The sequence below is a fragment of the Ambystoma mexicanum genome, chromosome 1p (genome assembly GCF_040938575.1).
Source record: "Ambystoma mexicanum isolate Mex_15411 chromosome 1p, UKY_AmexF1_1, whole genome shotgun sequence".
Taxonomy (NCBI): Eukaryota; Metazoa; Chordata; class Amphibia; order Caudata; family Ambystomatidae; genus Ambystoma; species Ambystoma mexicanum.
This window is the reverse complement of record NC_090921.1, coordinates 533,498,058-533,519,318: the sequence shown is the minus strand read 5'-3', so window position 1 is coordinate 533,519,318 and position 21,261 is coordinate 533,498,058. Positions and strand designations below refer to the sequence as shown.

Below are 21,261 nucleotides of genomic sequence, written 5' to 3'. Positions count from 1 at the left end.
AGATGCCTAAGGGCTTTGCGCGCTATACAAAAAATAAACCAAACCAAACTTCTTCTGGAACTTCCTTCAGAAGACCGTCATTTCTCTGTGGATACATATAGGGTGTTCTCAATGGATACCTTGTTTCAAGGGGCCTCATTCCGATTAGGGCGCAAAGGGATACCGGGCACCGTTGAGGACATTGGTGCCGGTAATCTCTTTGCGCCCTACTACGAGGCCCCTTTGCGGCCCCGTCCTTAACGCCTGCTTTTACCAGACGTTATGGACGGGATCCGCAAAGGGACTTCAGAGCTAATAACGGTACCGTAATTTACGGAACCGTTATTAGCACACTCCCCATTCCCATTGAGCCCTATGGGGGCTCAAATGGGAATGGGGATTGACATTTTCAATGGGGACTTACCGGTCCCGCAAAGGTCATACTAGACCGGTAAATCCCCATTGAACCAGGGCGGACACGGTACCGGTATTGGTGATAGTCATGGCGCTAATAGCGCCATGACTTGCACCAACCTTGGAATGAGGCCCTAGGATTCTTTGTGGTATAGGTAACATTATTGGCTTTGTGCATGTCGCAATTTCTGGCTGCCAACATATAGGCAGAATGGGGTGGGACTTCCGGTAGAGGTACTTGGCTCCTCCTCTTCAAGGTTGAGGAAAACCGAGGCAGGGGTAATGAATTGATAATGGGGGACCAGGGAAAGGAAGAGAGAGAAGAGGCTAATGGATTACTAATGGGTTACTGCGATAAGGAAGAGGGAGGCAGGGAACATGGATTACTAATGGTGGACCGAGATAATGCAGAGGAAGGTGGGGGTAATTGATTACTAGTGGGAGGGGCTGGTACGAGGAAGAGGGAGGCCTGAGAAATAAATTATTAATGGGTTATGGAACAATGAAGAGAAGAGAGAAGGATTAGGAATTACTACTAGGGTACTGGAATAAGAAGAGGAAGAAGGTGTAATGGATTAGAAATGGGGTACAAGTAAGAGCAAGAGGAATGGATTACTATTGAGATATCAGGACAAGGAAGTGGATGTGAGGGTAATGCATTACTAATGAGGTAACGTTATGAGGATGAATGTGGTGGTGGTAATGGATTACTAATGGGGCAATGGGATGAGAAAGAGGAAGTGGGGAAATGGATTACTAATGGGGTACCGGACAAGGGAGAGGAAGTTTGGGGAAATGGATTAATAATAGGGTACTGGGAAAAGCAAATGGTAAGGTTATGGTAATCGATTACTAAGAAATTACGAGCAATGGGGAGGCACCGGTTATGGATGACTATTTAGGTAACAGGACGAGGAAGGGGGGGAAGTGGGAAAACAGGTTATTTATGGGGTACTGGCATGAGAAAGAGGGTGGTGAGGGTAATGAATTACTAATAGGGCAAAGGGACTAGAAATGAGAAGGTGGGGTTAATGGATTACTAATGAGGTACCAGAAGGAGGAAGAAGGAGTTCAGGTTAATGGATTTGTAATGAAAACAGGGACTAAGTAGACGGAGGCCGGGTTAATGGATTACTAATTGGATTACTAATGGGGTACCAGGGCAAGAAGGGCAGAGGAAGGACTAATGGATTACTATTGAGGTACCAGGAAAAGGAGAAGGGGGTGTGGGTAATATATTACTAATGGGGTCCAGTACGAGGAAGAGGGTAGTGGGGTAATGGATTACTAATTAAGGGCACAATGAGAAGAGAGGGAGGCATAATGGATTACTAATGGTGGACTGAGGTAAGGCAGAGTAAGGTTGGGGTGATGGATTACTAGTGGGTGGCTCAGACGAGGAAGAGGGTGGCAGAGGTAATGGATTACTAATGGGGTATTGGATGAGGGAGAGGTAGGGGAAGGTAATCCATATATAATACGATACCAGAAAAAGGAAGAGGAAGCAGGGTATAACCATTTACTAATATGGTTCAAGTACGAGCAAGAGGGAGGCGAGTGGGGAATGGAATACTATTGAGGTACCGGAGTGAGGAAGATGGGTATGGGGATAATATATTACCAATGGGTTAACAATACGAGGAAGAGGGAAGTGGGGGTAATGGATGACTAATGGGGCAAAGGGAGGAGAAAGTGGGAGGTCAGGTAATGATATGATATGGCATTTATAACACGCCTATACACAAGTGTTTCAAGGTGTGACGAGGCAAGGGAGGGGAAACAGATGGAAGACAGAGACAACTATCCTACTAGGCCAGGTGACATTGAGATCATGCAAGTGCAGGGGAGGGGGCCAGGGGAAAAGTTCAGGGGGCAAGGGGAGGGGCAGTGCAAAACATAAGATAACAGTAAAATAAATAAAGACAATAAATAAAAGTGCGGCCAGCTGGTGGCAAGTGCAAGGGTAAGTGCAGACGTCAGTGACAAGTGCGGGTAGGGGGCTGTAGAGATGCAGAAACAGCCCCCCGAGTGCGAGGGTTGCCAGGGGGCAGTGCAGGTGTGCAACCGGCGGGGAGGGGACCTGGGTCAGAGATCAGAGGGTAGCCAGGTAACCAGTGCAATTTCAGATTCAGGCAGGAGATCAGCAGGGGAGAGGGGGAGAGAAAGCAGAAGCAAAGAGGAAGGTCTTCGGGTGCTCCGGAACTGGAGATGGTTCTCCTCAAGTTTCAGAGAGGCAGGGAGGCTGTTCCAGAGGGTGGTCTCTGCAGAAGAAAGAGGTCTACCACCAACTCGCTGCTTGGAGAAGCGACTAACCGGGAGGGAGTTGGAGGTGGATGAGCGAATAGCTTGAGAAGGAAGATATTTAGGAAGAGAGAGTTGAAGGTATTGAGGTCCCACGCCCTAGAAGGCCTTGTAGACAATGCAGAGGGGTTTGAACTTAATCCTCGCCGCCACTGAGAGCCAGTGCAGAGATTTCAGTCCTGGAGAGATACAATACCTGCGCTTGAGTCCAAGGACAAGTCTAGCAGTCCTGTTTTGGATGAGTTGGAGAGGGCGGAGAGTGGAGGCAGGCAGATTTATAAAGAGGCTGTTGCAGTAGCCCAGCCTAGAGAGAACCAGAGCTCTGGAGACAGTGAGCTTTTAGGGGAAGGAGAGGAATGGAAGAATACCTCTGAGGAGGTGCAGCTGGTAGTGTGACTTCTTAGAGATGTCAGCGATGTGAGGAGGGAAGGAAAGTGTGGAGTCAAAGATGACAACCAGGTTTTTAGCCTCGCAGGTGGGAGTAGAAAGAGGGCCAAGAGAGGCCAGTCAGATAGTGACAGGAAAGGAGGGAGCCGGTGTGCTGATGAGGAGAATCTCGGTTTTAGTGGCATTAAGGCACAGATCATTGGCAGCACACCACTCCTGAATGGCGTACAGACAGTCAGAGATGAGAGAAGAAGAGGAGGTTGCTGAAGGGAGCCTGAAAATGAGCTCAGTGTCATCCGCATAGCACTGAAAGTTGGGGCAGAGAATGGCAATGCGGTGGTCAAGAAGTGCCAGATATTGATTGAACAGCCAGGGAGAGAGGTTAGACCCCTGGGGAACACCACAGGTAGAGATAGAGAAGTGGAGGACCCAAGTTAGACCTAGGAGGGTCGATCAGAGAGGAAGGAGGTCAGCCAAGCCAGGGCCTGATCAGTGATACCCGGGTTATCATGGAAACGGTTGAGCAGGATGGCATTGTTGACCGTGTCAAAGGCAAAAGAGAGATCGAGTAAGATGAGGGCACAGGGGATTTGGGAATCGAGGTTGGAGGGCAGGTCTTCACAGATATTCAGGAGAGCAGTTTCCGTACTTCTGGTAGCTCTGAAGCCAGACTGATGGTCATGGAGACAACCAACAGATTCAGAGTGAAGATTAAGTTGGGAGATGGCCAGCTTTTCCAGGAGTTTGCCCAGGAAAGGGGTAAGCGTGATTGGATGATAGTTAGTCAGGCAGGAATGGTCGGCAGAGGGTTTCTTGAGAAGAGGGTGTACAAGGAAGTGCTTCAGGGGGGAGGGAAATACTGCAGTGGTGAAGGCGTGGTTGCAGAAGTCAGCCAGAGCAGGAGCCAGGGTGTCAATGTGGTCCTTGATGGTTTTGTAGGAACAGGGGTGAACCTGTTTTGACTAGACATTCATAGATAGGACTTGTCTAGAAACCCTGTCTGAGGAGAACAAGGGAAAGGCAGAGAAGCAGGGAGGAGAGGTGGCCGAAGAAGGGCCTGGGGAAGAGCAGGCAGCAGATGGAGGAGGATAAGAGGAAGAGAGAGAGGACAGGATTTCCTGAGTATTAGAGATGAAATTTGAAGCCAGGGCCGTGCAGAGGGCCTGGTAGTGGACAGGAGAGGTAGAAACTGCAGCAGGATTGTCCACTTCCTTGCTTATTTTAAAGAGTTTGGCTGAGTTGTTAGATGCCGCAGAGACGCAGGCTTCGATGAGGGCTCTCTTCTTGGTGTGGACAGAGTGCCGGTATTGCCTTTGGAGCAGGCGGCAAGCCAGTATGTCAGAGGATGTACCAGAAGCAGGCCATTTCCTCTCAGCCACCCTGCACTTGCATTTAAGGGTGATGAGGTCAGAGTCGTACCAAGAGTTGCACTTGGCTTTGGGCTTCAAGCGGATCCTCATGACGAGCAAGAACATCAAGAGTATCAGATATAGCAAAGTGGAGCATGGAAGGGCTATGTCAGGGAGTGAGTCAGCCAAGGAAGGAGGAGGGGGGTGAGAAAGTGGCAGTGAAAGTTTCAACTGACACATGCTTCATGGGTCAGATAAACGAGAAGGTAGGCAGCAGTGCTGGAGTTGGCTTGGCCTGAGGGGTAGAGATGGGGAGATGGGAGCAAAGGAGAAAGTGATCACTCCAGGAGAGAGGAGTGGTAAGAGGGGACAAAAGGGGAAGGTCTGAAAACATCCAGAGTGTGCCTTGCAGAGTGAGTCGGGCCAGAGGGGATAATAGAGAGTAAGAGAGAGTCACAAAAGTCACAAAAGAGTCCAGTGGAAGGATAGGAAGCATCCAAGTGGATCTTGAGGTCACCAAGAAGGAGGAGTTGAGTGGTTGAGACCAGACGGGGAGAGGCCCGCCCACTCAGAGTGGAAGTGGGGATCTGACCAGGTGGCCGATAGATGGTGGCCACAGTAAGGGATGGGCAGGAGAAAGAGAAAGCCTACAGACAAGGCATTCAAAAGAGGAGTAGGCCTGCATGGGAATGACATAGGCAGCAATCCACTCAGGGAAGATCAGTGCTACACCCCCTCTGGAAAAGTTGGATCTGGGCGCGGAGAGGATCTTGTAGCCATCAGGGAGGAGAGTGTCAAACCTTGTGACAGAGCTGGCCGTGAACCATGTCTCGGTGAGACCGAGGACATCGAGGTCAAGTTCCTCCAGGAGGCAGCAGATGTCAGAGGAGTGTTTGACAGCTGAGTGAGAGTTTAGAGTGGCAATATAGAGAAGGTTACCATCCTTGAAGGACTTCTGGGGATGGGTACAAATCAGAGGTATGCCCTGCAGTGGTGTAAAAGCAGCCCGAGGGGAAACAGGAGAGGAAGGAGGAGAGGGAAAGGTAGCCAAGGAGGAGATAGCAGGGGTAGGCGAGGAAGCTGTGGACAGGAGAGCGGGGAGAGCGGGAGAAGAAAGGAAATTGATGAGGTGTGGGAAGCATCTATCAAAGAGGAGAAGATCGGCTTGAAGGCCCTGGACCAACACGGTACCATTCAAGTAAACATTAATAATGACCTTCGAGGAGTGGAAGGAGACCAAGAGAGTCTCCCACCGCGTGCCACCATTAATGGGAGAGGAGGAGAAGGGAGAGAGCACAGAGACCATATGTAGAGTCCATAAGTCTGGCGAGGGAACGACAAAGAGGATGTCGGTGAAAGTTTGCCTGGAGCAGGCACTGGTATAGGTGTCAGCGTTACAGGGGCCTGGGTTGGAGACCAGGATGTCCTTTTTAATCTTCTTCCTACCAGATTTAGCGGGGAGAGCATGATAGTCGATAGAGAAGTAGTTAGAAAAGATAGGAGGGACAGAGAGCACCATAGAGTAGGTAGAGAGAGGAGAGGAAGGGAGTGGGTAGGGGTAGGGGAGAACCCTAGGGAAGGACAGAGAGCAGGGTACAAGCAAATGGGACAGAAAGACGAGACAAGCAGACAGCTGGACAAGACGACAAGCACTTAGTGGTAGAAAAGTTCACTAGACGAGTGCTTTTGCTAGGAGGTAGGCCACAGAGGGCTGCCCTGGGAGGGTCAGTAATGGCCAGAGATCTTACCAATGAGAGCATGAGGGAGGAATGAGGCAGAGGGGGTCGGGAGGGATAGGGGAAGCTTTGGAGGCCTAAGGGTCTGAGGGCTCAAATCTGCTGCAAGATAATTACATTCACAAGCCCAGGAGGGCCAACAAAGAGCTCACTCACATCCTAAACCAGCAAAAAAGTGGCAAGTGAGCAGCAGTGGGTAAGGGATTACTAATGGGGTCCTGGGACAATGAAGAGAGAGGCATGGTAATTAATTGATAATAGAGTGCTGCGATGAGGAAGCGGGAGGTAGTGGTAATTAATTACTAATGGGCTTCCATGATGAGCAACAGGGAGACAGGTGTAATGGATTTATTTTGCGATACCAGAATGAGTAAGAGGGGCTTTGAGTTCTGGAATACTAAGAGGGTATTAGTTTGAGGAAGATGGGGGTGGGTGTAATGGATTACTAATAGCACAATGGGTCCAAAACGAGGGAGGTGGGGGTAATGGATTACTAATAGGATACCAGAACAAAGATGAGAGGTGTGGGGGAAATGGATTATTAATGGGCTACCAGGACAAGGGAATGGGAGGTTGGACTTCATTAATTAAAAGGTACTCCAACATATAATTGACAGGGAGGAGATCCTAAAGTTCAGAACAAAGAATCAGCACATTTTTGACTTATATGATCCAGAGTCGGGGCAAAAAATTGTAGGTAGATTCATGTTAAAGATTACAATTGGTCCTAAGAGTATCCATCACAATGTGTGGATCGTGAGCGGGATACAAAATACATTTTATTTGGGAAATGATTTAATGCACAGGATGCATACGGTATTAGACTTGCTAAATCAAAAGGTTTGGTCCAGGTTAGGTGGGGCTGCACTTGAATTTGAAGACAAAAGACAAGCTTATCATTGCGCATAGATGGCACAATATGCAGTTGAACTGCAGGTGAAAAGGGATGTTATCATTCTTGAATTCACCAGACAAGTTACAATAGCATTAACATACAGAAAGGGAAAACAGATAAAGGATTCTGACGCATTTGTATGCCTAAATGAATCCCCCAGACCGCAAGGGTTAGAATACGAATAATGCCCCCCTGATAGAGATTGGGGATGGACCCATTCAAATTCTGGTGGAAATAAAGGGTGCAAAGACATTCATTTGGAAGAGAATTCAGCAATAGGAATGGCAATGCAGAAATCATATTTCACTGCAGATGTTAGTAATACAATGATTGGGAATATCCTTGAAAGATATGTAACTGTGCAGGGTGATTTGCCGGAATCCTTGGATTCTAAGCCTAAAGGATTTTTTTTAATTCAGTCTGTGTATCCTCATGAGTTGAGTGAAATTGGGTGCTGTCATCAAGATGATGATTGCATTCTATTCAAATTAAATGAGGCTAAAAGAGAAATGCAGCATGTTGAAATGGAGGTCAGTGCTCCAAAATATATAAGAGTAGCAACTCTCCAAAGAGATACAGCCACACGGTTAGAGGAAAGTACAGAGGTTCCTCCTTTGGAGGACTTCCCAGAGTTTGCTAAAATGGTACAAGAGCAAATTGAAGCTGCAGACGCTTGCACACGTGAAGAAGAAAAAGACCAATTAAGAAAAATATTTATGGAATTCAAACAGATTTTTGCCAAAGATGCATATGATTGTGCGTTAACAGATTTGCATGTTGCCACATTACCAGAAGGACATGGGAGGGAGCCAGTATTTGTGCATCAATATAGGTTACCCCTGGCATGTCTGGAATCACTAGCTGAAATAATCAAACATTTAGAATCTAGAGAAATTATTAGGACCATTCATAGCACATCTAATACCCCTATATTAGGAGTGTTAAAACCTAATGGCCAATGGCGCTTGTGTGCACATCTACGAGAGTAAAACAAAAAGGTACCAGTTTCAAGGTGGCCCCTTCCATTTATTGATCAGGGTCTTGCACAGGTTCACGGGTCAAAGGTGTTCACCACATTAGACCTGACAGCTGGATACTGAGTGTGCCACTGGCTGAAGATATTCAAAATGTTTTGCATTTTCTTTTGATAAAGCACAATATGCGTGGTCCCGGACACCTTTTGGGTATGTCAATAGTGGGAGTGAGTTTGGGATATTCCTCCGCAAGGTGCTCCTGGATGCAGTTGAAAGGGAGACAATAGTTTATGTGGATGATGTGCTAATTAAAAATGATCATCTGAAATGCCACTTCAATGAGGTCAGACATGTGCTTAGCCAGCTACAGAAGACTGGGCAAACATATATTTACAGAAAGCACAATGGTGTAAAAAGAAAGTGAATTTCCTAGGTCATGAAGTGACCGAGCATGGGTAAAACCTGCAAAAGAGAAAAGTGGTGGCAGTCCATAAACAGAAAGAATCCACTAATCTGAAAAGTTTAAAGAATTTATTAGGGATGACGGGTTACAACAGGAAATGTATTGAGAATTATGCAGAAATTACACAACCTTAAACGAGATTACTGAAACAGGGTGTACCCTGGAAATGGGAAAAAGAACAAAGTGAGGCATTAGCCAAGCTAAAAGAGTGTCTAATAAAAGCGCCATGTTTGAAATATCCAATAAAAAACAGGATTTCTTGTAGATATAGAATTCACTGATCAATGCATGTCGGCAGTGTTATATCAAAGACATGCTGTGAATAACAAAACAATTGCATATACCAGCAAAGCCTTGTCACAGGTAGAGACTAAGTTCAGTGAATGCTAGAAAGCGCTTCTAACCACTGTCTGGGTGTTACAACATTTGTGCCCCATAATTCAAGGGGAGAGTGTAATTATTGAAACAAATCACCAGCCTCTGCAGTTTCTCCAAAGTAAAAGAATCAGATCAGGGAATTTGGCGCAGTCAAGAATTACTTCCTGGACCTTAGCACTGCAAGGATTTCCTGTGGAAGTGAAATATGGACAAAATAAAAAGAGCTTGGTAGCTCAAGGGCTTTTGCATGATTGTGCAGCCATATGTGCACCTGATGACGCAGAACTAGAATCAAGTTTGAATGAGTTTGAGGAATCGCCACACAAAGCATTCAAGGAAGAGACTTGTAGGGATTTACCAACTGTGTATGTGGATGGATGCGCATACCATGTAGAGAATGATACCGAAAAAGAGCTTGTAGCATGAATAGGAAACATATGATATAGATGTGATAACATTCCAAGGATAAGCATGAAAATAGGTCCCAGAAGTAGTCAAGTGGCAGAATTGGCCATTATTTACAAAACAATCTCTACAGCAGTAGAAAATAAACTCAAAGAAATAGTTCTAGTAACTGATTCTGATAATGCATGAAATAACTTTGTAGAATATTTACCTAGCTAGAAGGTAAAAGGCATGCTCACCTATGACAAGAAACCACTTAAACATGGCAAGATGGTTTAAGCCATAGACAAGCTTGTGTCAGAAAATGACATGATAATTGATTGGAGGAAACTACGTGGTCATTTGAAAACACCAGGTGGGGACAAATAGGGGAATGACAAGGCAGATCAGTTAGCCAAAGTTGGAGCTGTGATGGGGGAGTTATTTCCTATTGAACACCTGCTTGGTGACATACAGATAAATGCAATAACATGCTCCAAAGCTCCAAAAGAAGTTGAGCAGCCTGTGGCACAATGGAGTTTTGATACTCCAGATCAGGACCTAATCAAAGCGCATAAGGATGACCTGATTTTAGGCCTATTTCATAACCATTTGTTAGATGCAGAACAAAATCCTCTGACCGGAGAGGACTGCAAAGGGAAAGAGGAGTTGAGGGTGCTGTTAAAAAACAAAAAAACAAAAAGAGATTTATATTATAAGACAGACTGATGATTAGAGAATCTGTGACAGGCCAAATTCAATGGGTAGTGCCTTTGTCATTTTGGGGGTTGATGTTACATCATGCCCATAATGCCATAATTGCAGGACGCAGAGGTTCAGAAAAAACTTTGGAAATTTTAAAAGATTATGCTTATTGGCCACACATGTCCCAAGATGTTGAACTCTACTCCAGAGGGCGTCTAGTATGTGCACAATGTTAACCTGAGTCACCTACTCATAGAGCACCATTGATGAAAACAGGTTTGACACTCCTATGGTCTGATTTGCAAATCGACTATATTGGGCCTGTAAAAAGATCAGCAAGGGGAAACCGGTACATGCTAACGGTAACTTGTCTAATGTTCCAATGGGTGGAGTGCATTCTGGCCCCGGATTGCAGTGCGCAAACGGTGGTCACATTGCTTGTAAATCATATTTTTTCAAGATTTGGTTTACCTCAAAGAATAGAGTCAGACCGGGGAAGCCATTTCACTAGTGCATTAATGATAAAAATTTTAGGCGTGAGGAGAAAACTGCACATTTCTGACCGGCCCTCCTCTTCAGGGGGAGTGGAACAATATAACTGATGGCCATTAGGTCAACTCCTGCTAAATAAACAAATCTCAGCCCTCATGAAATATTGACAGAAAGCAAAATGATTTTGCCACAGCACTTACTTTACAAAACAAGTGAAGAGGTTCTTGTAAATGCGTCCACAATTCACGAGTATGTGGAAGAGTTGAGCAAGCACTTACAACATGCGTTTGCATTTGTGCATCGGAATCTGGAGAAGGACGCTGACAGTGCAAACCATATTATGATAGGAAAGCATCTGTGAAAGAATATGAAATAGGAGACCAGGGCCCTCATTACGACCCTGGCGGAAATCGAAAAACGATGGCGGAAATGCAATACCGCCATCGAATAGCGCTCGGTGCGATTACGACCCGTCACCGTAAAGTACGATGCCATTAGCGACACCGTAGCGAACGCCAACGCTAACTGCACCAAGTACGCGCACGCGCGCCATGCCAAACCGTAATTACCACCATGGCGCAACGGTACGCGAATTCCGACCCTAGCGGACATGCACCTAACGCCATCAAGCATGGCGGAAAGTACCATTCCGCCATGGTGAGAAGTACGGCATCGCGAATCAACCGTAAACGGCCCTACTGAGTGCCTGTACACCACTCCCTGCCCACATAGCACAACTCCTCGTAGGTGCAATGAAGTCACACTATGCAACCAGTGAAATGAACAAGTCACCCATGCATGCCAACAAACAAATGAATCCAGGGGCTCCAAGTGCCTTGTGAGTGGGCATCCATATCTGCCATGGCACCATTGCCGCACTGATGCAGCACAGGCATATGAAGGTCCAAGTACAGCAACATGAGCAGAAAAATGAGACAAACAAAAACAGAATAGAAATTTAATGCACCACAAAACCACCAAGGGCCATACAGCCAATCAGGTCATGAACTCCTAAATACATTCCAGTATTGTGGGCTGCATCCGCAAGAAAAGACCAGCTTCTGCCTGTGTGACGCCCTGTTCCATCATGGTACACAGGGGCTACATTCACGTCCAAAAAGGCAACACGGAAGCGCCTAGAACCGCAGGGCCGTCCCATCAGGTAGGCACTAGTCCAGCAGAAAGGACTATATGTTGCTCCTAGCCACTAGCACTGCGTAAGGGCAAGTGGCCCATTGGCGATCGTCCCATAAGATCGTAATGGTGCTCCACTGATTGACACGAAGCAGCAGGTGTCGGGAGTAAAAGCCATCTGCAGGAGTGGCGTACAGATGGCAGCGGCAAAAGGGGAGGAGATACCTGTCACCCAAATGAAATGAAAAAGAATAGTATGGCCATCAGAACTACAATTGCATAACTCACTTCAATGATCACACAAAATCTACAGCCATATGCATGCTAGCCCACTCAAATGGAATATACCCACCCGAAAATCACTTGCGAATCACAACCATAAAAATCGAGGTGAAAACAGCATTACAAACGAGTGTTTGTGTGCATGCGTCTGTGAAGACAGAATCCATCAGATGGGATTAGTAACGTGCATAGACACAGGTGCCTGAAGGCGCGTCGAGACAGGGAGGGTTCAACAAGGGCAGAAAGACGATGGTCCCACTATGGCAGCTCTGCATGACATAGCGCAGGGGAGGTGGATAGATTCCCAAAAGCCCTGTACATGGCAAACTCTCCATCAAATCATCTGTCCATGCATCCATACATCATTCCCTCATCCCGGTATGAAAACGCCTGATTATTTACTCACATCACATTTGAAACGTCCATTGAGTCTGTGCGTAATGCAGTCTGCAAAATCCACTGTTCTCCAGCCCGGAATTCTAGTGTTGTGAAGTAACATGTATTTGGGAACGTCCTGCCTATTTGTCCACTACGCCATTGCGCATCCCATACTATCCATATCAATCATAGCATACTCGCCATGGCCCCTGTCCCAAGGACATTAAACAATAGAACGTTATATTTGCAGTCAGACCTGTGGGCGTCTCCTCGCCGCTAGCTGAAAACCGAAAGCGCTGTCCTTCGAATTCCTCATTTGCAACATCACGTCGAAAAGGCATCTGTGACCGCTTCAAATCACAAATTCATCCATGTAGTGCGGCAGTGTGTAAAATGGCAACTGGCTTCACTCACAAATGGGACGCCCCGCCCGTCGGTGAACCTCGGTACGGTGCGCGCCCAAAGGGGATTGCAGCTGGCACAGGTGGAATGAATCACCACAGGTGGAGGCTATACAGCCTGAAAACACATAAATTGCACACCCAACCCCCTCCCACAACCACAACCACTCCAAAATGCTACCGGCAGGACTAGCGATGTTGGCCCTGGGGGACCTGATAGCACTGCAAGTACTCCAACTTCAAGAAGAAGAGGAACAGCAACTACTACAACAACCGGCCGCACAGAGGAGACGCAGGAGGAGGAGGAGGGCAAGGCAGGGCCAGCAAGGCCCACCAGCACAGCCACTACCACCACGCAGGCAGCCCGCAATCCCACGCCTCCGAGCTCATCCGTTCAACCTCACTGATGAGCAGATCCACACCCTCTACCGTTTGGACCGGGACACCATAACCGCCATTGTGGACATGACACAGGCTGACCTTGTCAGCATGATAGATAGCCCAACCGCCATCCCACCCCTACTGAAGGTGGTGTCTGTACTCCACTTCCTGGCCACAGGCACCTACCAGCACACAGTCGGACAGTTGCATGGCATTTCACAGCCACTGTTCTCACGGACACTATTGCAAGTGCTCGATGCCCTCCTGAAGCACGCAGACGACTACATCTCTCTACCACGCTCGGAGCAGGAAATTACGAACACAAAAGTGGGATTCCATGCACTTGCCGGCATACCGGGTTGCATTGGTGCCATCGACTGCACCCATGTGGAATTGGTCGTCCCACATGCCATGGAGGCCCAGTACCGCAACCGGAAACAATATCATTCTCTTAATGTACAAATGGTGTGTGACTCCAACAGGATCATTACACATTGTTGTGCCCGATTTCCTGGATCAACCCATGATTCTATGGTCTTGAGGAACTCTACAATACCACGCTACATGGAGCGACACGCAGGGAACAGATCCTGGCTACTCGGTGAGTCTCATTTCATGCATGATAATGTGGGGTATGTGATGCGGCAATGACCTGGCAGGAAGGGGGGGGGGGTGCGTACGTAGCAATGTCATTCCACAAACGTCCTTTATTGTCCACATACAGGTGATGCCGGGTATCCACTGAAGAGATGGCTCCTTACACCACTCCGGAACCCACAGAACCAGCATGAGGAGGACTACAACCATGCCCACTCACGTACCCGTGTAGTCATAGAACAGGCATTCGGCCTACTGAAGACTCGTTTCCGCTGCCTCAGCAGGTCTAGCGGGGCACTCCTGTACCGCCATGAGAAGGTTGCAAAGATGGTCATGGCATGTGTCATGCTACACAACATGTGCGTACGTAGAAATGTGCCCATGCCCCCTGACGCAGAACTGCAAGCACCTGAAGATGGTCATGATCAGGGTGGGGATGTGGCAGCACCTCAAGGAGTCCGCGAGGCACAGGAGGGCCGTGACATTCGTCAGATGCTCATAGATTCATGCTTCTAGCACTCACGCCTGGTGGCTGATACATGGACACGGGACTTGTGGCACTGTGTGTGTCTGGAACATGCACAATATGGACTGTACGCCTCTAAAGGCCTCGTACACAAAGATCAATGTCCACACATCGCATTGGATGATTGTGAAATGTTTATAGCATATGTGGAATTATGTTACACACCCCATCGACCCGCCACCCAAGTAAGCCCAACACACCCCCTCCACCCTCCTACCTCCCCCCCGAACACCAGTGTCCAAAGATGCTCATTGTCAGTGGGCAGACGCTATTGCAAGCCCCCTCTCCGGGTATCAGGGCCACCCCTGCCTGTGGAGTGCAGGTTCCTCCCAGATCTACGTTGGGGGCTGCCCTGGACGGAACTTGCAACGGATGATGTCTCTGCCTGCTCACGTCCATGAATGTCCCTAAGGGTTTGTGAGAGCTCAGTGAGCACACGGCGCACAGCGGCAAGTTCAGCACATACGTCTTTGGACGTCGCATGCAGTTCCCCCCTCAGGCTCTCGGTGCTTCTCTCCATTTGTACCCTCAGGCTCTCGGTGCTTCTCTCCATTTGTACTCTCAGGCTCTCGGTGCTTCTCTCCATTTCTGCCCTATGCGTCTCAGTTGATGTTTCTATGGCTGCCTTAGTACCCCCACATTCATCAGCATGGTCCTTGAGGAGCGTGGCCAGTTGCTGCTGTTGCACGATGACCTGGTCGAGGGACTGTTGCCTCTGCTGTGCCATGGCCATTTGCGGTGGTGTCACAGAGGGGCTGGTCACCTCATGTTGCCTTGCCACAGGGCTTGTGGGGGATGGCCAGTCGTCGTCTTGTGGGTGCCCCTGCGTGGTATCCTCATGGTGTACGGGATGAAACAAACAGGGGGATTGAGACAGGTCATGGATGGATCTTACTTCGACATCCCCGTCTTCTGTGTCGGAGCATGCTGCCATTAATGGGGTGTCACCTATGGTGCTGCTGCCACCAGAGGCAGTGCCTTCTGTGGCATCCATTGGGGGGACCTGTGGTGGTGCTGTTGTGGGCATGCTGGCTGCTGGGGTGCCTGTTGATGTTCCCTCCTGTGTGCTGCCACTTGATTTGTGCTGCTGCCGTGTCTTGATGCGTGCAGCTGAGGTGGAGGGTCTTTCGCCGTTGGTCTTGGCCCTCTTTGCAGGTGTGCTGGTAGGGGTGTCCTGAAGCTCGTCGTTTGAATCGGGCCCTGTGGTGGAGTAAAGGAGGGCGAGCGTTATTAATGGGTCTGTTGAAATTGGAATGGCAATGTATCACATGCATTGGGGTGGTACCTGAGGGTGATTTGGGTCAGGGCCTTGGAGGTGGTTTCATTTTTGTGTGGATTGAGGATGCAGTTGTTTTGCAGCCTGCAGTTAGGGTGTGCCTGCTGCACGTGTAGAGGGTGTTTGTAGGGTTTTTAATTATTTATGTATTTATTGTGAGTTTTAAAGTGCGCTGTCAGGCCAATGTGTGTGGACGTTCTCCTGGACATGTGTTACTGTTGCACTATGTGGACACATGGTACTTCACATGATTGGACATTGTGGATTTGGCATTGTATTAGTTGGCCCACCTACCGGATTCTTCGGATGTCTGCACTCCTTTCTCCATCCCTCCGACTCCCTCTATACTCTCCATTCCAATGGTGGAGGCACAGATTTCTTCCCAGGGGGTCAACTTGATGGGTGATTCCGATCCTCCCCCGGTAGCTGTGGCAATGTTGCGATTGGCGGATAGTATGCTCCGTACGCGTATCCGCAGGTCGTCCCATCGCTTTCTGCATTGCAGTGGGTTGCGGGGTGCGGTCCCCACCGCACTTACCCGCTGTGCCACCAGGGCCCATATGGCCTTCTTGTTCGCAAGTGCCGTCCTGGTCATTTGCGTGGAGAAGACGACGGCAGCATTCTCCTGGAGGGTCTCTGTAAGCACGGTGAGTTCCTCACGGGAGAAGTGGACCTGCCGCTTGCGGTCGCACGCTTTTTTCGCTACTTTTACCATTTCTATTGCTTTCACTGGGGTGGATGACGGGTTGGGATGTGTCTCAGGGTAGTATTTTTAATGGTTGTGTGGGAATTCTGATTTTATAGGTGTACGGCGTGCTGTTTCCCGTTCAGGGCCCATGTTTTTACTTCCGTTTCCGTATGTTTACGGTCACCGTACTTTCCGGTTGCCGCTCATTACGGTGACCGCTAAGATGGGTGGCGGAATTGCACCTAGGGCGCCGTACGACGGCGGTGAGGCGCGTTTTGGGGACATTTCCGCCATCGCGGACTTTGCACTTCCGCCATGGCGTAGTGCACGTGCCCGATGGGTCGGAATTGGCCGCACTTTGCTCCGTCGTGCGATGGCGGAAACGCTATTTACGCTATGGCGGTCAGGTCAGTCACTTTCCGCCAGGGTCGTAATGAGGGCCCAGGTGTTTAAATTAAATTTTCGGAAGGGGAAACACAAAAACTCCAAATTTCTTGGAGCATGGCAAGGGCCATATAAAATTACAGATAAGGGTTCACCTGTGGTCTACAGAATTGCTAGAAAGGAGGGTAAATTAACAGTGTAACAGTTTGTCAATCAAATCAAACCTTTCCCATCCAAAGCATGAGATCAAAAGATTAGAACAGGTTCAAACTAATCAAGAATAAAAAAATATAGAATTGCCATAGCAAACCGTCTGAATACTGCTAAGTGCACAAAAGTACAAAGGGGCATTTAACCTGAAATACCAGGTGTAGTGGGGTGATTAATTGCGTACCTATTTAAGGAATGTCTTGGTTGCATGGCATGTGTTTATATAATGTGCATTTGTGTGTATAATCAAATATGGTTTCAGATGCTCCAGTCGAAAAGGAAATGAAAGGTTTATTGTGCTTGATACTTAATGTGTCTTTCCTTTTTACTCTAGAAAAAGAATTGTTTTCCTCGTCAGCGCCATATCCTTGGAGTGCTGGACACCTGGAGGATACCCCTGGAGTGGAGTCCCCTGGAAACCCCCCTGGACTGAAGAAGGGGGTGAAGATAAGGACCCCAAAAGACATGGAGATGACTACCCTGGAGAGGTCCCATGGAGTCCTGGAGTGGAGGAGTTCCACCAACAAGGGTTTTCTGTGTGAATGTACCACACACGCTTATTGACAGGGTGTACTTGAATTATAGACTGTTTTACTATTGCTGTCATGAACTGTTTTGCTACAGGCGGTATTTACAAAAACACTTATTTTGTCACAAACTGTTTTTTATTTACATTTGTTTCACTTGTTTTTCACATTTGATTAAACAACACAGATGTATTGATTGCATATTTTCTGAAAAGGTTAATGATTTTTAATCATTAAAAAAACATGCTGGATCACCAATTTAAAAAAATCAAAAGACTCAAAGGTGGTGATCAAAAGATAAAAAAGATTAGATCTCATAAATTTGTTTTTTAAATATACATATTTTCTCAACAAAATAATTCCAAAAACAATTAAAAACAATAAAAAACAGATCACCAATAAAAAAAGAAAATGAGATCAAGATAAGAGTGATCAAAAGATTAAAATATATATAAAAAAATTATATTAAAAAAAAAAATATATATATATATATGATTTTGTTTTGTTTGGTTCCTTTTCAAAGATATTGTTATTTATGGTTGTGATTAAGAGTCATAATTATTTTACTCAAGACTGAAGATATGTACATAATGTTCTAATACCTGTATTTCAATTTCCGTATTATTTAGTAAGTATGGAAAATTCAATTGGGAGCAACACATGCATTTTAGAGCATATTTTCATTTTTCCCTGCAGTGATTTTGTGTGATGTCCCAGCAGTAAAAAAAAGGAGGGAGTGTAGGAGTTGATGGGGCTCTGAATAGCTTGGGGGCTTTGAATTACAGGGGTTTATTAGTTTAGCATGCACATGTAGCTTATGTAGCTGTAGGGTGAGTCTCAGGCAGAAATGCAGACATATGCAAGGCATTTGTTGCCAATGCAACCAACGCACGCGTGATGGAAATTGCAGAGTTCAGAAATGCTTAAAATTGTTTTGAATTGCACTGAACCTGATATTTAATATACATTAACATAATTAATCCAACCCCAGTAACATGCCCCATTGTGACGTCAGGAAGCAAAGGAAGAGATGTAAAGTTTGTTCTTCAGGAATGCATTTCTTTCATTGGGGAAAATACACCAAGCAGATCGGATGATGTGGGTGGATCTAGATGGGATATATTTTCTTTGAGTGGCAGGAATGAGTAATAAAAGGACTCGAGTGGGTGTAACTTGCCAGACATCCTGGGACACTGAGAGGCACAGTGATTTGTGGTGAGCTGACTGGAGGCAGTGCTGGCAGCTTCCTGGTACCGTAGCAGTCCTTATCTGTGGCCGACCCTGAGGGGATTACAATGATCAGCTGAGCCAGGAATATCGCCAACTTCTGGGTAAATATAGGTCAAAAAGTGAGGGGGTTGGATTGCCTGTTGGTCAGTTAGTCAGAGAAATAGGTCATGTCATTTCAGGCACTCTCAATGTTAAAAGTGCATGCAATTCCAAAGTTACATGAATGCCTTTGCGGTTTTGTTCTCCTTTTTCTCAAAGTATAATTCTTGCCAAGTTCTTCGCTTTCAAGGTCAGATCGATAAGACTGGTCACAGCTCATTCTATTTTTGAAAAGTGAAATTGCTCATTGTAATACACTCGCTCTGAAAAATCTGTCCTATGCATAATTGTTGCCATGTGTAATTGGTAAATTTATTTGTTATGATAAAACAACACATCACAAAACGACTTGGTATTCTGGTGATTTTTGTGGCAGTCAGTCATTTTATTTGAAGAGCACAGGGAGACAAGTGCGCGATAATAAATGTTTCCAAATGAAGTATCTGTTGTGAACTCTCTAGCTAGAAAATGAATGAGTGTGCAGTATTTCTATTTGCCTGTTTACAGTCGTGCAGATCAGCCAAAATGGCATATTGATGGCATTGTACATAAGATCCCACAATGAAATCCAAACAGTTGGACTAGGTGTATTAAGTCCAGTAGTTTGTTGTAGGAAGTAACCCTGGTAAAAACAGCTGTTAGGCAATATTCTGAAGTTAGTCTCACCAATGTATAAAGAGTAACCCCAACAAATTACCACAAGAGATTTTACCACCATAATAAAAATACCCCAAAGTTAGTTATAACCCCAAAATATATCCCACAGGGGGTAATGGATTACTAATAGGATACCAGTACAAAGAAGAGAGATGTGGGGGTAATGGATTATTAATGGGCTACCAGGACAAGGCAGTGGGAGGTTGGGTAAAGGGATTTCTAATAGAGTTCCCGGAATGAGGAAGTAGGAAGCAGGTACAATGGTTCGCTAAAGATGTACCGGACGATCACGAGGGAGGTAGTGAAAATGGGTCTATACCAGAGTCCCGTGATGAGGAAGGGGGAGGTAGCGGTAAAAGATTACTTATTGTGTTCTAGGATGAGCAACAGAGAGTTATGGGTAATGAATACTGATGGGGTACCGGTATGAGGAAGAGGGTGGTGGGGAAATGGAATACTAAAGGGGCAAATCGAATCAAAAGAGAGAGGAGGCTGTTTTATGACTGGAATACCAGAACGCAGGAGAAGGCAGCAGGAGAAATGGATTGCTGATGTGGTAATGACAGAGTCGGGGGTAATGGATTAATAATGGTGTGCCATTATGAGGAAGAGGGAAAGGAGAAATGGATACTAATGATAGGCTGGGATGAGGAAGAGGAAGTGGGAATAATAGGGTAGCAGTACGAGGAAGAATGGGGCGGGAGTAATGGGAAACTGGGACAAGGAAGAGTGGGTTGGGGTAATGGGGTACTAGGACGAGGAAGTGTGAAGAATTGGTAATGGGGTAATGGGACAAGGAAGAGTACATCAGAGTAATGGCATACTAATGGGGTACTCTGCTGAGGAAGAGGGAGGCAGGGGTAAATGATGGGCAAAGAAGGAGTCTGGGGCAAGTGATTGCTAATGGGGTACCGAGACTGGTGATAGAAACACTTTGAAGTACCCTGGAGGGAGATGGACAGATGAGACATTTGCCTTTGGGCCCTCATCTAAGCTGGTGTTAGATGGTAGGTGTTACTGATCACTAGTTGAGAAACCTGGAATTTAGAGACGCCTGGGCTAGAGAGGAAAACTCATGGAAGATTAGAGAGGGGCACCCATTAGAGTAATCCCCCCTCCTTTTTCCAGCCTGGTGTGTTGCCACATTGAACAATCTGCCTATCATTACATTGAGCAATCCGCATGGTCTCACATCATCACTCGAAACACCTAAACCTGTTTCTTAAAGTCCCAAATTGAAAACCTTTCAATCTTACAGGAGACTATGCAAGTTATTAAGGCCATCTCTGACGGTGTACATTAAATGTGGGAATCCTAAAATGGACAACCATAGGAATTTGGCAGTGTGATCCCAAATGAAATATAAGCATGTATCCATGAGCTAACAAAATGTAAAAAAATATAAAACAGCCCTTCGTACCACAACACCAATTACAAGTTCCACCCCAAGCCAAAACACACCCAAAAAAAACCTCCAAGAAGCCACTAGAGGTAATCCAACTGATCAAATAAGACCAAAACACAAACAAGCCTAAAATATATCAGGTTGGTGAACATTTCAAATTGTGAACATTACCAATAATTAACATAAGTACTTTCTTAGGCTACACTGAATGTGAGATAACAATTGTAGTGGGAGTGATTAATGCAGCAAAACAATTTCTAAAACTAAAATATCATGAGCTGTGAGAAACCTGCTAGTATTCTCCCACCTACTCCCCAGGGATCTTTCATTCAGGTGGCCAGGGAAGGGCCATCGCTTTTGGATCCCGACCCTGGGGTTGGACAAGCGGGGGAGGATCACCTGAGTGGAGGGTCACTGGAGATTGGGAGGAGAATACCCAAGGGTGAGACATTTTTGAGTTGCAGCACACCAAAGTTATAATGTCATATGAAGACATTGAACACCTAACGGATAAAAGAGCCAAAACATTAGGCTTCACAGACGATGAAGCAGATGCTATCCTGGGACTAATCAAGGACACGACACAGTCCAAGGCAACCAATGATCCAACAAGTAAAATTAAACAATTG

At 46.5% G+C, this 21,261-nt stretch overlaps 1 long non-coding RNA gene across 2 annotated transcripts in view; it reads left to right on the top strand.

Annotated features, from left to right (window-relative positions):
* The window catches only part of LOC138574970 (uncharacterized), a 400,557-nt gene extending 381,639 nt beyond the window's left edge, over positions 1-18,918 (top strand). For both annotated transcript variants that reach the window (XR_011303944.1, XR_011303945.1), the window contains one exon: positions 17,049-18,918. This is a non-coding gene — a long non-coding RNA (uncharacterized lncRNA). The remainder of the gene's footprint in view (positions 1-17,048) is intronic.
* The last annotated feature ends 2,343 nt before the right edge of the window (positions 18,919-21,261 follow it).